The sequence below is a fragment of the Rhyacophila brunnea genome, unplaced genomic scaffold, assembly GCF_057557595.1.
Source record: "Rhyacophila brunnea isolate RB1 unplaced genomic scaffold, BYU_Rbru_1.0 scaffold_13, whole genome shotgun sequence".
In the NCBI taxonomy this organism is placed as follows: Eukaryota; Metazoa; Arthropoda; class Insecta; order Trichoptera; family Rhyacophilidae; genus Rhyacophila; species Rhyacophila brunnea.
Window position 1 is genome coordinate 18110443 of NW_028232785.1, and position 17424 is coordinate 18127866.

At 32.0% G+C, this 17424-nt stretch overlaps 1 protein-coding gene across 1 annotated transcript in view; it reads right to left on the reverse strand.

Annotated features, from left to right (window-relative positions):
* The window catches only part of LOC147076747 (uncharacterized), a 28343-nt gene extending 11582 nt beyond the window's left edge, over positions 1 to 16761 (reverse strand). Inside the window, exon 1 of the mRNA XM_085940446.1 lies at positions 16529 to 16761. The gene's annotated coding sequence lies outside the window, so the exon portion shown is untranslated. The remainder of the gene's footprint in view (positions 1 to 16528) is intronic.
* Between the last annotated feature and the right edge of the window lie 663 nt (positions 16762 to 17424).

Here is a 17424-nt window from a genome sequence, read left to right on the forward strand (position 1 = left end):
GTAGTTTTCAGTATTCGACGTAAAACGTATTCTAGCCACGTGTGTAAGTTTAGCCCGGGTTCTTCCTTACTCGAGTCGGTTACCTGCTATCGCCTTACCCGATGTGTATTTCAGTTCCCATTATTTCTGAGTTCCCTGGTTGTACCATTAAATTTAGCAATACACAGATTTATTATTTCCACACCATTTTTACTATGCTATTATTGTAGGTAGGCATCTTAACAAAATAATTTTAGCCATGTCTATATTATATTATACCAAATGATTCTCCTCGATTTGCCGCCCCACGTGACGTCACTAATTATGAGAGCAAGTTTTATAAAAGTTTAAATTATTTAATAATATAATATGTATATAGATACAGTGGTGCACTCAGGGGGGGGGGGGCAAGGGGCCCTGGCACCCCCGAAACATGAAAATTACCAGAATGAATTTAAACATTGAAATTGAAAGGCAATAAACTATTCCTTGGGCTTAAACAAATAAAAACACGGCAAAAAAAATATTTGTAATTATTCTCCAGCACCCTTTTTAGAAAAATTTCTTAGATTTTAACTTCTCACACAAAAATTTCGAAACACTAATGTCGGGGTATTTTAGAAACCCAATCCCTAATGGAACTGTCAAAAAATTCTCGGTGTCCTCCCGAATTCCGGAGTGGTGTAAGTCATGACTGGGGAGGGCTGACAGGGCTCTAGCCTTGGGGCCCTGCGTGTCGGGTTGACCAGATAAGTGAGATAAACACATCATAAATTAGCTTTAATAGTAAAAAAATTCGCTATTATACTTCCACGGCCATGAACATTTTAAATTATATAATTGTGCAATATATTTTCTGATTATTATGTGTCGATACTAACTTTTTAAATAATTAAGTATTTCATCTATAAAATCTATTTTTATCTAAATTTGTTTTTTATCTAAAAATAATAATCAGTTCGGTATGTATGAGGTGTTTGAGACAGTAAAAAACATAAAACGTTCCTCTATCTTCTAAATAATATCTTGGAGAGTACTATTATATTCAGCTTCAGTTTTAGTATAATATATTTCTTTTATTATTTACTTCTATCATGGACATTTTATCTAACTATGTCATTTTCTATAAAAAAGGCTAAAAAACCCTATAAGTACTAAACTATATGAGGCATCAAAGTGGGACATAAGCCATTTACAAAATTTTACAGGAGACTCACAAACATGTGTGAAAAATGTTTGTTATTCATATAACATAACAACTTAAAACTCAAAAATCTATATGAAAACTACCGTTTTTGATACTTTTGGTGGATTTTTTGAAAATCACTTGCACTACCATAATCAATTAAAACATGAATTTAGTGGTAGGTGGCATCTGTCCCACTTTGATACTAAGCTACTCATATTTTTTTCATTCCACTGATACACAAAGTTAACTTAAAATATAATTCAATAATATTTAAAAGATTTATTTAAATTAAATGAATAGGTAATAAAATGAGTTAAGTACATCAGTGTGCCTTTGTTATGGATTTAATATAATTAATTTATTTTATGTTTATTTATTCAATTCACAACACAAATCACACGTACAGTTATAATAATTTTCACTTACATTACTTACAAGTCAGAATACGGAGAAGTCTGGATAGACCTGGACAGTCGGAACTTAGGATTATTACTGGCCTCTGAGGTGTCGATACTTGTGAGTATCTAGCAATTTATAATGGAATGAGACAAAGGAAAGTTTTGGACGTTGCACTTATTATGCAGGGATGTATGTTTATGATAGTAAGTAATTTAGCTAGAAATTTAGTATTGTTTGTTTACATTACAATGGAAAGCACTTAGTTAGTTTAAATAATGTCGCGACGAGTAAATACGATAAGTATTGATAATTATACATCAGGGCTTCTCAATATATTATACAGGGGTAACAAAGAACAATATAACAAGGAATAAAATATAGTATAAAAGGGCGTATACATAACAACTCCCTCCTAAAAGAATAAACTTATGGTTGACAATTTTGCCATGAGTTTATGTTAGATAATATTAATTAATTTTATTTATTAATCTTGCGCTTCTCCTAACAGTTGATGTGGATGGGTGAACATTTACTTCATTTGGTTGAGTTAGGTTTAAACTTGTTATTTCACTTAGTTCAACATCATCTGGAGGATTTTGATTATTGAAGCAGACATTGAATATATTATTGACAGGTCTATTGGTGTCATCGGCACCTTCTATAGATAGTATTTTAGAGCATTTCTTATTACATAAATTATACAGTTTATACAAGAGGTAAATAACAATACATATAGAGATAATATACATGAAATATTGGTATGTATTCATTTGTTGTTTGAATTTAGGTTGATCTAACAGATTGTCTATATTATCTGAGATAGAGTTTATTTTGTGTGAGATTAAGTGCAGATTTTCTAATCCTGCGTTAGCATAGTGTAATGGCTGTAAGGGAGGAAAAGGGATTGTTTTATTTATTTCTTCTTTACAACAATCATCATCTAGTATATTTATATTAGGAATAAAAGCATTATAATTAGAATATGTTTGTACAATTTCAGTGGTTAACATGACATTTTTTGTATAACCTTTACATCCAGGTTTCAACGATAGTATTCCTACATTATACAAAGTTACATCGGTTATTTTAGAGTTACAACTTAAAGTAATTGTAGATGGTTCTGAGAAGACATATACCCATTGGTTATTTGTTGATAGTTTATACCAAATGTCTAATTTTTCAAAAGTTTGTTGAACTATGCAAGATTTAGGTATTATATTGGAATTTATTAACTCTGTTTCGCAAATAGGTCTGGAATTGCTAGTATGTATTACATTCATTTGTTTACAAATAAAATTTTGATTAGATAATTCATAACAATTTTCTAGTGTTTGTAATAGAGTATATTGAATTTTTGTTGTGGAGTAAGCTAGGTATTTTTGAGATGGATGAACAGATATGAAACCATTTGGAGTGTAAACAGGTAAAGAAATTAAATGATATAAGTCATAGACATTGTTATTAGTGTATGGTATAGAAATTTTGTAGATTATGTTTTTATTGATATAATATAATTTTATATTAATAATGGTTAATAGATAGTGAATGTTTTCGATATCTAATGACACAGGGTAGCTAAAACCTTCTGGTAAAAGCGATTGAGTTTTACGTAGTTCTTCTAGTAATTGATTTGGGGAGATAATAGATGGATGGATTTGATTTGATCTAGCAAAAAGGATAGATGATATAATGGTATTCAATTCGATTTCCAATTCGTTAATAAAAAATGTTAATGAGGTATAGTGTGATAAAACTAATTCTATTGTTTTTATTTCATCTTGAGTTGATTGAATAGTATGTATGTGTTTGTTAAAATTTCGTATGTTAGCATTGAATATTTTTTCATTATCATTAAGATTAGAAATAGTTTGATTAAAATTATTGATAGTGGTTGTTATAACTTGAGTTTGATCTTTAAGCAAATGCAAGATTTCGATATCTTCTTTAGATATTTTTTTTATAGCTTCATCATAGTAACTGGCATCTTGAGAATCTAACGTTCCAAAGAGAGTTTTACTAATGCTACCAATGACGTTTATGAGTCCGCGTTTTGATCGCGTGTGGTTCTGAGAATGTCCTACCAATTGAGATATAGTATTTTCCAGTTTGATTAGAACAGGAATTTTATTTTTTAAGTATTCTAGTTTAGAAGAGCAAATATTATTTTCGGTTTTTCTAGATATGAAATGACAAATGTGAGACGTTTTGATATAGATCTGTTCAGCTAGGTTGATTTTATTATTTAAAAAGGTTATGTTGTAATGTGTGATGAGCTTCCAGCTGGAGTCGTAGAATGTAAGTTTTCCCAAATTATCGTAGAGAAGACCAGGAGATTTGTTGATATTTTGGTTGTCGTAATCTAATGCGTATGTGTTTACTGTGATGGATCTGAAACAGCATGTTTCACTCGGTTAGTATGTACCTTAATTAATTTATTTTTTATCTTAATCGTAACATTTAGAGGACCATTGACCTTTATGATTTCGTAAGGTCCTTGGAAATTAGGGGACAGTTTTTTAGATTTATTTAATTTAGAAGCATTATTCGTAAGATATATTTTATCGCCAATTTCGAATGTTCGTAGGGTTTTGTCTTTATTATGCCTAATTTGTGTTTTTTCTTTTTCTCTTATTAAATTTTTTTCTTGCTATTTCATGTGATTTTGTAAGTTTGAGTTTAAGATTGTCTAAAAATGAATCGTATGTGTACTTAAATTCGGATGTTTTAATAGCTGTTGGTAACTTAGGTTGATTTCCATAAACAAGTTCAAATGGTGTAAATTTTGTAGCAGTATGTGGAGTAGTGTTGTAACTGAACATAGCAAAGGGTAACCATTCATCCCAATCAGTCTGGCTAGGAGAGATATAGTGTTTTAGATAATCAGCTAAAGTAGCATGACTGCGCTCTAAAGAACCGTTGCTTTGAGGAGTATATGCGCTTGTTTGTATTTGTTCTATTTTAAAAAGTTTGGCTACTTCCTTAAGAATATTAGAGGTAAAATCCTTTCCTTGATCTGTAAGTATTTTTTCTGGAATTCCAAATTGACAAATAAACTTTGAAGTCAATTGAGTTGCAATAGTAACGGCTTCATGATTAGGAATAGGATAACATTGAGAATATTTGGTTAAGTCATCTTGAAGAGTTAATATGTACTTATTACCATTTTCTGTTAAAGGAAGGGGACCTACTATATCTAAAGCAATACGTTCGAAAGGTTTTTGGCTAGTTGTAGTTATTTCTATCGGTTGTTTAAGATTTTGACGAGATATTTTATTTTTCTGGCAAGATTCGCATTGTTTAATGTATGTTTTAATATCTTTTTGCATATTGGTCCATTTATATTTTAGTTTTACACGATTTAAAGTTCTATGATATCCTGAATGTCCGCTAAGAGGAGAGTCATGATATTCCTTTAATATTGAGGGTATTTCATCATGCTTAGGGTTAATTATTTTGTTATTACATATCGTGATATCTATATTTACATTATGGAAAATATACTGAATAATTTTTTTTATTTTTTCCCAATTAAGATTATCTAAACCGCACCCAAGTTGTGGAAAAGAGATACATGGTTCGTTATTATTTATTAGGATAGTTTTAAGATTAGAGATTGCTTGAAAAATAGAAATATAACTTGGTTTTTCCCAAAAATTTTGTTTCGTAATTAAATGGTAAATGTTGTTTTTAGATACTATTGATTTGAGTACATCACCTATTTGAGAGTGTGTATCTAACAATTCATCGTAATTATTGATCATGGTACTAATTTCGAGAGCAAGACCTTTGGACATAGACTTATCATTAGAGATACAGTGTGCGATGGATTGCTTTTGATTAAGAATTGATTCATCTATTTCAATTAAATTAGTATTAAAAGATTCATTTTGTTTTTCAAGAAAGTCATTGTATGATTGAATACTAGTGGAGGTAGAAGGGTTATTTATTAAGATTACACCTTGATTTTCGATTCGTGATAGAGCATCAGCATTAGAGTTCAGTTTACCTGGTTTATAAATAATTTCATAGTCATACTCTTCTAATTTTAATCTCCATCTTACGAGTCTAGAACCTGGGTCTTTTACGTTAAAAAGCCAAGAAAGGGGGCGATGATCAGTAAATATTTTAAATTTTCTACCGTATAGATAAGGTCTAAAGTGTTTACATGCCCATACGATCGCTAATAGTTCTCGTTCTGTCGTGGAGTAATTAGATTCAGCTCTATTCAATGTACGAGATGCATATGCAATTGGTAAATCTTTTGCTAATGATCCTTGAGATAATACAGCACCTATAGCAAAGTTAGAAGCATCCGTTGTGAGGTTAAACGGTTGCGTGAAATCGGGATATTGAAGTATAGGTTCTGTTGTTAATTTGGTTTTTAATGATTGGAAAGCATCTTCCTGCAGCTTAGTCCAATTGAAAACTACATCTTTTTTCAACAAACATGTGAGATTTTGAGAGATTTTAGAAAAATTAGGAATGAACTTCCTATAATATCCTACCATTCCGAGGAAAGATTTGATATCTTTGGGATTCTTAGGTCTAGGGAAATTGGTAACAGAATTGATTTTTGAGGGATTTGGTTTAACTCCTTCTTCGGAAATAATATGACCTAAGTATGCGACTTCGTGACGCATAAATTCGCATTTGTCTGGCTGTAGCTTTAGGTTGTGTTGATCGAGACGCTGAAATATCTCGCGCAGTTTTCTAGAATGAGATTCGATTGAATCTGCATATATAACTATATCGTCTAAATACACAAAGCATTTAATTCCTTGTAAACCGGATAAAACATTGTTCATTAGCCTTTGGAAACAAGATGGTGCATTTTTTAAACCAAAACTCATTTTTGAAAATTGATAATGTCCTTGATTTGTGGAGAAAGCGGTTTTATCTGCGTCTTCAGGTGACATAGGGATTTGATGAAAACCGGAGGCTAAGTCAAGCGTTGTAAAATATTTTGAATGACCTAATTGATCTAAGATGTCTGAAATATTAGGTATTGGATAGCTATCATTGATAGTGACGTCATTGAGTTTTCTATAATCTATTACTACCCTCCATTTCTTTTTACCAGAGGCATCGTCCTTTTCAGGCACGACCCAAAGTGGTGAGGACCATGGTGAAGTAGAATGCTCTATTATATTTTGAGAAAGCATTTTATCTATTTGGTCTTGGACTTCAATTTTATGTACTTCTGGATACCTATATGATTTAGTGTATATTGGAACTTGAGATGTAACAGGTATCTTATGATGAGTTGAGTTGGTATGGGTTAATAGATCACCATCTAAATGAAATATATTATTATACTCGTGGCATAATGATATAATTGAATCAGCTTCCTCATTGTTCAGATGAGATAGCCGTAATTCTTTCTCAACCCGTTGATTGCGAGAGGAATCTTTACTAGATGTGTTTGTAAAAAATAGAAAACTTTCATGCTCGTCAAATGGTTCAAGAGTTATTTCGTTCGATAAAATATTAACTGACTTTTCACTATTATTAAGAATAGTTGCATAGACTTTATTTCCTGGACGTACTGTAGTAAGAGCTCGTGATAGATATACGTCTGGAAGGATTTGGACATCTGGTATTATACCATGTTTGATTTCTGGATTTTGGACAATTAATTCTATAAGGGTTTCGGATCTAGGATTAAGAGAAAAGATAGGATTAGTATTATTATTAAAAATAGGAATGATTTCGTTGTGGATGATCAACGTATTCGTTTCATAATCGATTTTCGCGTGGTTATTTAGGAAAAAATCATGACCTAATAGTCCGTCTAATGGAACATTGGTGACATCATTTGGAATCATATGGAAAGTATGCTCTAATTGCTTATATTTCAATGGAAATAACAAATTAACTATGCCAAGAGTTTTCACAGGATTTGGAGAGTTATCGATACCTTTAAGTTAGTGTGATTATTTCGGTTTCATTGACCAATTCTTCCTCGTTAAGGGAATTCATCTTTACTAATGAAATATCTGCACCAGTATCAAGCAATAGCCTAAGGGATTTCCTTATTATACTATCATATGGTAATTCCACATATGCCGTAATAGGTTCTAGTGAGAATATTCTGCCTGAATGTTTCGCACGTTCCTGGAATTGGCAGGATTCCGGGAGTGCTGGGAGTTTAAATTATTTTGAGGATTATTCTGTGTATTGTGTGGAGATTGACGATTTTGAAACTGACTTCGCGGGGTTTGAGATGTTTGACCGTTATGACTGTTCTGAACGTTCGGAGAAAAGTTTCGCGAATTTTGATTTTTATTATTGAATTGGCGTTTTCTACACTCTTCTAATATGTGACCTGATTTTTTACAATATCTACAGAATTTTACATTATTTGCGTAATTACGAGGTGTGCTGTTGTCAGCTATAAATTGATTAATGTTATGTTCCCGTTTTATTTGAGAATTTCTAAAAGGATTTACGTTGGGCTGTCTAGAATGATAGTTATTGTTTCTATAATTATTAATGTTCATTTCCTTAATGGCACTTAATACTTTTTCCTCTTCTATCGCTATATTTGTAGCTTCAACTAAAGTCTTTGGTTTAGAAAGTCTGACCGCCATTGATATTTGTGTATTTGCACCTAGAATAAATGTATTTAATGCGCTATCTTCTATTTGTTTAATTCGACCTTTCAACTCATTATCATCACTAGTTGAGAATCGCGTTGCGCCTATCAAATTATTAGTACATGCTTCTACTCGTTGAATGAAATTAATTATAGGTTCATTATAATTTTGTTTACAATTTCTTAACTCTAATTCTAATTGTGAGGTATGTTTGTTGTCACCGTATGTAGATATTAAAAATGATTTGAATTCTGAGTATGTTTCGAATGCAAAGTTAGCAATAGTATATTTGGCTTTACCTTCTATTCTATGAATCATGTATTTTAATAATGTATTTTTTAATGGTTCGGAACATAATTCAAATGCAGAGTCGCAATCTTTTAAAAATGGATAAAGATTTTTTCTTTCTCCGTCAAAAGTTGAAATGAATTTCATGAGAGTGTCAATGGTAAGTGTAGACATTTTATGTGTGTGTTTTCACTGTGTAACGAGAGTAAGATTATGACAAAAATAATACTTATAATAATAACAGATATTATTACTTACAAACAGATTATAAGGAAAAGATTCATTGTAGATCTTGTTGAGTAGGTGATTCCGGACTTGGAGGTTTGAGCTTTCTTGGAGATTAGGAGACACAAGAGCTAGAGACACAGACACTTGGAGATTTGGAGACACGAGAGATTGAGACACAGACACTTGGAGATTTGGAGACACGAGAGATTGAGACACAGACACTTGTAGATTTGGAGACTTGGAGACCTCTTGGAGATTTGCAGAGACTTGGAGACTTGAAGATTGAAGATGTAGAGATTTGGAGACTTGGAAGCTTCTTGGAGACTTGCAGTTTTATTTATAAATGAAGAAGACTTGAAAACTTGAGTAATGTGTAAGATTAATTTCCGTTCGATTCTAAATCGATGTACTTTTAAAATTTATTATTATGTATAGTTACGTGTTTTATTTTTATTTTTAATGGATTCTTGCTTGGTTTTAAAGAATAAAATTCACCGTTTAGTAATATTAATTAATACACTTCACGTTATTTAAGCTAAATCCCACGACTGACACCAAATTTTATGTTATGGATTTAATATAATTAAACACTAATAATTTATTTTATGTTTATTTATTCAATTCACAACACAAATCACACGTACAGTTATAATAATTTTCACTTACATTACTTACAAGTCAGAATACGGAGAAGTCTGGATAGACCTGGACAGTCGGAACTTAGGATTATTACTGGCCTCTGAGGTGTCGATACTTGTGAGTATCTAGCAATTTATAATGGAATGAGACAAAGGAAAGTTTTGGACGTTGCACTTATTATGCAGGGATGTATGTTTATGATAGTAAGTAATTTAGCTAGAAATTTAGTATTGTTTGTTTACATTACAATGGAAAGCACTTAGTTAGTTTAAATAATGTCGCGACGAGTAAATACGATAAGTATTGATAATTATACATCAGGGCTTCTCAATATATTATACAGGGGTAACAAAGAACAATATAACAAGGAATAAAATATAGTATAAAAGGGCGTATACATAACACCTTACTCATTTAGTGCTGACACTGCGACTGGCGCGTTTTGATTAGTTGGCCATTAAATATAATTAATATGATATTTAAATGTGGAAATTAAATATTAATTAACAGGTCAGCAGTGATTGTGTTAAGTGATCATGAAAAATTCACTCTGCCTCCAATGGGGACGGGTTTCAGGCTCAGACCCATTCCCAAGAAACAGAAAGAAATACAAATACTTAGGCAAATGACAAATAATTTGTTGTTCTTCTTTTTCGTTAGAACGTGACCTGGGTGATTTAACTGTCAAACAACATTCTCAACGGGTTGGCCCCATTCCTCTCGGCATTACATCTACCTACTTGAAGACAGTGCGGATGACAAAAATGGATACTAACCTTGTAATTATTATTTTTAAACCATGCTCATTCGATAGCAACTTATGGATGCAACACGCGTAGGTATACCGATTATAACTAGGGAGCGGATTTATATGCAACAAAAAACATGATTATTATTATGCATGCATGAATGCACATAAAATCAATAAAATATGCACTAAAATCGAGGAAATATGCAGTTAAAACTTGACATTTTTTGTGGGAAGAAATTGTAAATACCCATTTTACCCAATATTACTGACAAAAAATCGAATAACTAGTTAATAATTTTTCAACATAATATGATAACAGAACAAAAAAAAAATACAAACAATGAATATAAAGTTAAGAAAATAGTTTTTTCTCACAAGTACAAATAATTTAATAATAAATGCAATGTAAACCAACCATAACATGACACACTTAACTATTCCTAAATACTTACTATTTTCTGTTTTTTGTCCGAAAAAAAAATACAATATTTTTTTCATATTACACTCTGTATCTATAACAGAATATGTCATTGGGCAAACTTTAAATAAAAGTGCCCGAGTTGACTTCACCTTCTCTGATAAATCCACAGCTCGGAGATGGCATTAAAATGCAATTGCATCTAAACTATGTACCTTCCTAACTTAGTTATATTTCGATAAAATAATTAAAAAAAAAAACTAAATATGCATTTATTTATGAAATATGCTCTAATGTCTCAAATATGCTCTAACGTCTCAAATATGCATTTATATGCACAATAAAATTTTATTTTTGTATTCTGTCTTTCAAAACAGATTTCTGTGCAACTCTGATAGCTGTGCATACACCCTAAAAAAACATGCACTAGCATAAATCCGGGCCTTAGTTATAACAGCAGGTCAGGTGTTTATCGCCAGACTAAAGGTGTGGAGACTCTAGGTCAGCGATACTCAACCTGCGGCCCGCGGGCCACATGCGGCCCTTTAAGCTTTTATGTGCGGCCCGAAACACATTTATTATCAAGAACATGATTTTTAATTTTGAAATTAACGCTTGGATACACATTACTTTTGTTTATAATTTTTAAAATCTCAAAAATGTTTTGTGAAAAAGGGGGGGGGGGGGTTCATGATTTTTTTCGTCACACCATTAGTGATGCGGCTACTTGATACTTTACAAATATATGTATTTGGCCCGAAGAAAAAAAAGGTTGAGTATCATTGCTCTAGGTACATAGGATACATTTACCTGGAAAATATGGCATTCCGCGGTTGAAACGACCAGACTTTATGACCGGGTTGGCGAACCTTTTTACGTACGCGTGCAAAATTTTCCCAGATATTTTTTTTTGTCTGTATAACGTGCCGAGCAGTTTTTCGAGTAGTTCGAGCAGGAAAAAAATGAAAAAGTAGCTGTAAGAATTCTATTAAAAAGTTCAAAAATAAGTAATAGAGTTCTTGAGTATTAATTACTATTATAATTAGGTACTTAGTTTTGTCGTTTGCGCAAAAATTGTCGCCAAAATTGCTCGGATCAGATGAGACATCCTCTTCGCGAAGCGGCTTCCCCCGCCGCCTGATGAAGTCAGTGCTATAATATTATTATGTGTGACGCATAAAACCTAAGGACCGATCTATGCAATTTTAATTAATTACAATGCTAATTCTTGAAGTATCTGGCTGTTACTTTTTATACAATGCGATATGTCATTTATGCATAAATTTCATCGTTTCCGCAACGATTGATAAATATTATTAGTAAAAATATTATAAAAAACCGAAGAAAATACGCATTGTTAATATTATATACTTACTTACCTAATATACGAGTAAATTTGGGTATTTGTAAAACTTTTTTGTAAACAAAATATATTTTTAAAATTACAATTTATTTCTCTTCAACGTAAAATATTCGCGTGCCATAGGTTCGCCATGCCTGCCCTATGTAATAGACGGAGTAATGTGGCACCTGCTTAGACAATAGATACAGAGGGCACCTGTTGTTATTTTTGTAAACTCTATCCCAAATCAGTGTGCGCGTCTGTTATTATTTATAATTATTTGAAACATAATATTCACAAAACCATCCAGTAAAACAATAATGTGTACCTATCGCTAAGTTCGGGTACTCACGAGCTACCACTGAACAAATTTAGAAAAACAATACTATTAATAATTAGGAACTAGCTTTTTAATTAATTTAAACTTCTTCTCATTTCGACGCCAGGAAATACCTAATCATTTCTTTATTCCTATTTTCTTCCGATAATATGATAATATGACATTGGGCCCATTGACCATAAAGTCGTAACCCCAAACTGTTTATTTGTAAGATCAGGGGGGACATGCTCAGCTTACGTAAAAATGGAGCTTTTATACTATTTTCAAAGCATGATCCTGGACATTCCCTAAACGTTGTAGATAATCTATTTACATAATTTTGAAGCCTTATTATCTTTTATATTTATTTTAAACATTTGATGACTGCATAAAGTATTTTTATTACTTAAAATAGTATTCTTTTAAACCTCTCGCTCTAATGTTTTGGAATATAGTCATATTTCAGTACGTCCATGTGAAGTGGTGTTAAGATTTTTTATATTTTTGTCTAATTTAATAAAAAAAATAATTGTAGGTAAGTATAAAAAATATTTTTGGTTATTTTTTATAACAGTTTTATTCGATTATCTCAGAATCTGTATACATCACATACGATAATAAATTGAATATGCAGCGACGTTAATATGACTTTCTCTCGTGTATATCTACCTATATCTATATAAATAATAGGTATATATATTATACACGTCTGTTATCTATGGAATGTCGTTCCACTATTGCGATGCCTAGTCGGCTCAGTGCTGCCATCGTTTCAAAGTGGAATTATAGTACAGAGCCTCTAAAATTATAGTATTTGGTGAAAAAATGTAGTACGCGTTGTTATCTGTTGTAAATGTATACGTTTTTTTTCTCAGAAAAAAATTGAGAATTCGAGAAACTCCAAGACCCCTTTTTATTTAGGTACCTCTTCCGACCAAAAATGCTTACCGAAGAATTTAAGAAATTACTTTTTAAACCAAAGTCAAGAGATTTTTTTACGTTTTTCGAGCAAATTTTTTTCCAAGTTCTCAAAATCTTCGTATATTGCGAAATTATAGTACTTTGCACCAATTTATCGAACGAAACTATCGAAATTTTAGTACTTTTCACATATCTTTTCCGATATTCAAAATTATAGTATTTTTAGCGTACTGTACATGTTTTATATCGTACATAGTACGCGGACCGAAATTATAGTACATATCGATGGCTTAGAGCTAAAATATTATATCTCCAGTTTTCGGTCGAAAATTAGTTAAGTACTGAAATGTACCAAATATAGCCTATATTTTTATGTGTTAAAATATTGCATCTTCTAAGCCTACCATTTCAAAGATATATACTTACCTATTTTCATCATATATCACAAAATCTAATTTTCCAAGGTTTGCAAACTTTCAATTGCAGTTTTCTCAATATTATGATTTATGGAGATACAATATTTTAACTCTAACTAATCGATATACTATAATAATAGTACGGTTGGCAACACTGAGTCGGCTGCATTACAAAGTTGTGTTATTCGACTGGCGTTTTGCTGATGACGAGACTTGAATTTATAATTGATTCCAACATTATAATATGTTTATAAATATGAACGATTCAAATGTAGGTTAGCAAATATGTGTTCGTTAGTATCAAATCGTAGATATTATAATATAAAATATCTGATAATAATGACTGTCTTATGGTTACGTCAATTACATTGAGCTACTTTACGATCTGTTTGTTGGCGAATTTGAAAGCGGGCGATTCAGCTACTGCGATCGTGATGATGACACACAAAGCTTTCCATTCGCTGAGAAGCCAACAAGCTAGCGACTATTTTGACAGAACGTAGTTCGTTTTTTTACCGGGAGGTCACTACTACGCTCTACTGCAGTAGGCCCACACGCCGGCGTGTAGAGTGTAAAGTTGACCGGCTTTCAACTTTTCTCGGTAGATTGTTTACAATCTGCTTGTTAGCTTGTTCGATGATGAGATTGGGCGACTTTACAGGCAGATTGTAAATTCGCCAACAAGCAGCTCGTAACGTAGCTCAATGTGATTGACGCATTATTGAATGTAGGTAATAATATTGGAACTGCTCCACGAAAAATGCTATAAGTACAGCCATCTCTTTCCGGGATGACAATTCACGGCGAACTGTGAAAGGTACCTACGTAGATGGAGTAGGTACCTGTACGTTTTATAACTTTGCACTTTTTACTACACTGATGCGCCTCTTTGCCTGATTACCACGCATAAAATTTGATCAAATGATACCTATTCATTTGTATTCATATAATAATGTTTTAATAAGAAAATAAATAGATTTTCTTATTGTGCCATCCCCTAGCGGAGGTCGGCCACCATCGAGGCGATCTTATCTTTGTCGTCTGCTACCCGGAACAGTTCAGTGGAGCTGCACTCGTACCAATCACGGAGGTTCTTAAGCCACGAAATATGCCATGTGAATAGGTAATAATATATGTAAAAAAACATTTTTAAATAATATATTAAGTAGGTAGATCATTTTCATCTCGGAGCCGGAGTGCAAAATTATGAAGCATATAGGTAAGTACTCGCTACTCTACAATTTACATGTAACCAACCAATAAATGGCAGGCTAAACTTGGAGCAGAATCAATGTTAGTGTAATTTTATTATTTTTTAGACACTAGTAATTAAGGCTATACCTCAGTTGAGGCATGGTCTAAAACGATCGTGACTACGCGACGCGAATATAATCTGTCATATAAATCCAACATGCGTCCATTTAATATTCTGTTTATTGTTCTATTAGTAACAATAATAATACGTATATTCATTGACATGTTTTCTTTTTCAAGTAAATGGGTAACGTTTTTAGTCATCTTTACACGATTTAAGAATTAATACCCTCGTCGCTATCACGAAACAAATTGACGTATTGACACCTCGACGCTCGCTCTCAGAATGCCAGCAAGTCCGAAATTTCGTCGCGCCTATAGATGAAAATTATTTGCCGTTTCACTGATGTATCGTCTTAAATTCTTCAAACGTTCCCATCTGATAAATTCACTTGTTGTTTTTCAATTTGTGTTTGGACCTTGTGGATATATTGGAACAAATTAACCTTGAAATTGCGCAGATTGCGATGTTTTCTACTGCGCACAATTTGCATAGAGTAATAAAATTAATTAACTAAGACTGCTCTTACATGAAGCCTAGTGCAACGTTTTCTCTCCCTAGCTTCGCTCTAACTACCTACGTCATATCGATGACCCAGTATTAAACAGTAACAACTCAAAAAACGTAGTTTCAATATTTTGAATATTTTACAATACACAAGATTTGACAAGTTTTAAAAGTATACATGTCAGAATTTATCTATCCTAAATTAAAACGTATGGTAAATCACCAGTTTTAAATGGAAACAATTCGAAATGGATCTGTACAAAACTGGTTCTGTTTGAAAGTTTGTAAAATTTTATATGGGTTTTTTGGCTCTCAAGCAGTGACGTCCCGTGGGGGTAGGCAGATTGAGCGTCGCTTGGGGGCGGCAGTTATTCGATGGGCGGCAAATCGAGGAGAATCATTAGGTATTTATATGTAGAAATAGCCACACAAACTTAGTAATAACGAAAATATCTTTCCATTAAAAAATTCAGCTCACCAGTTGGAAACAAAATCGATTAATTAACATAAAAGGTTTAACAGGACTGTGTTTTTTGTCGGGTTCCCGATGTCTAGTTTACTTCCGTTGTCTTTGGACGTCACGTACTTGATGACCAACAATGACACGTGCAGATTTGCGAATTATATTTTAATTATAGGTAGGTACATACTTACCTAATTAAAAATTTATCCAACATTTTTTTTGCCAGTCACTCATGAGTTTTGGAAGTTGTTATGTGTATTTTTAAATGTATCTGAAACTGTGGACTCACAATATTGTCTATTCATTGTAATAGAGATGGCATTTAAATAAAATTAGATTTAGTGATAATTATATTTTGTAAGACATTTCTGATTTCTTAAATATTTGAGTCATGAAAGAATGATAAAAAATACTGTTTGAAATATAAACATAAAAAATAAACATAAAAATGGCGGCATTTTGTCCAGGGACGTCACTGCTCTCAAGGTAGGTAGGTAGCTATCTAAATAATTTTTATTTCGAATTGTTTCTGTACAAAATCGACAAGAGCTCATTTTTACGAGTATTTTGATACCAATATCGCGAAATGTCGAATTTTTGACTTGTTACCGTTCCATACTGTGTCATCGGTATATTAAAATACTTTTTTTTTTATTTCTGTCAAAACTGTTAAGCTTCGCACTTATGTGGTATGTTGTTATCGAACATGGTGATCGTAATAAGTACCAAAATAATACGTCAAAGAAAAAAAAACTTACATTAGGTAGGTAGATAGGTAAGTATCCGAAAACTTCAAATATTGTTGATAACACTTTAAAACAATCGACTAGATTTTTTCTGAGTTAAAATTTAATATGACACGTCTACAACAGTTCACTGTGTTTTTAATTTGATTGTATTTCAACATTATGGTAATTTACAAAATAATATATTATGCATACTAGTAAATAACAGGAAACATTGTTGGCCTCAGAGAGATTGGGCAGTGCCTGATTGTGGCATTAGCTTAGCTTGGAGTGGGGGTTATGAGCTAATGATTCTTGAAATGTGGTCCGGGAGCCTACGGAATTTTATAAGTGTAGTCAGCAATTCTTATAGCACGTCATGCAGGGATAGGTAAAATATGCGATTTCTCGTGACAATAAATAAAAATAATCAATTACTTACATATTATATATCGATACACCAGTTCAATAGGAGAACAACTCATAAAACCTTGTTCCGAGATAATGGCGTTTGAATTTTTTGCAGTACCTAATTCTTATTTTAATTTTAAAGCCTTGATTTCGATGAAAGTGTATGTTTTTTTGTATTTGATTTAGTGGAATTCATCAATGCACAATGAAATTGTACTTTTTAATAACGAATTAACAAATATATTTGATTATATAATGGAATTACTGATTAATCTTAGAAAGGATTATTCGATTTTATGACACATTGAAGAAATTTTTAATTATTTTTTTGCTGAATTATAAAGAGAAGATCTTTCTACATCAAATGGCATTCTTAACTCAAAACCTTTAAATTTTGAGTTGTTCCCCTATTGAACTGGTGTATCGATATATAATTATCATCAAAATCATCATGTACTTATCTTATTCTGAAAAGTATAAGTTTTTTTAAAGAATTAATTTAATAGGTATCTGTGTGG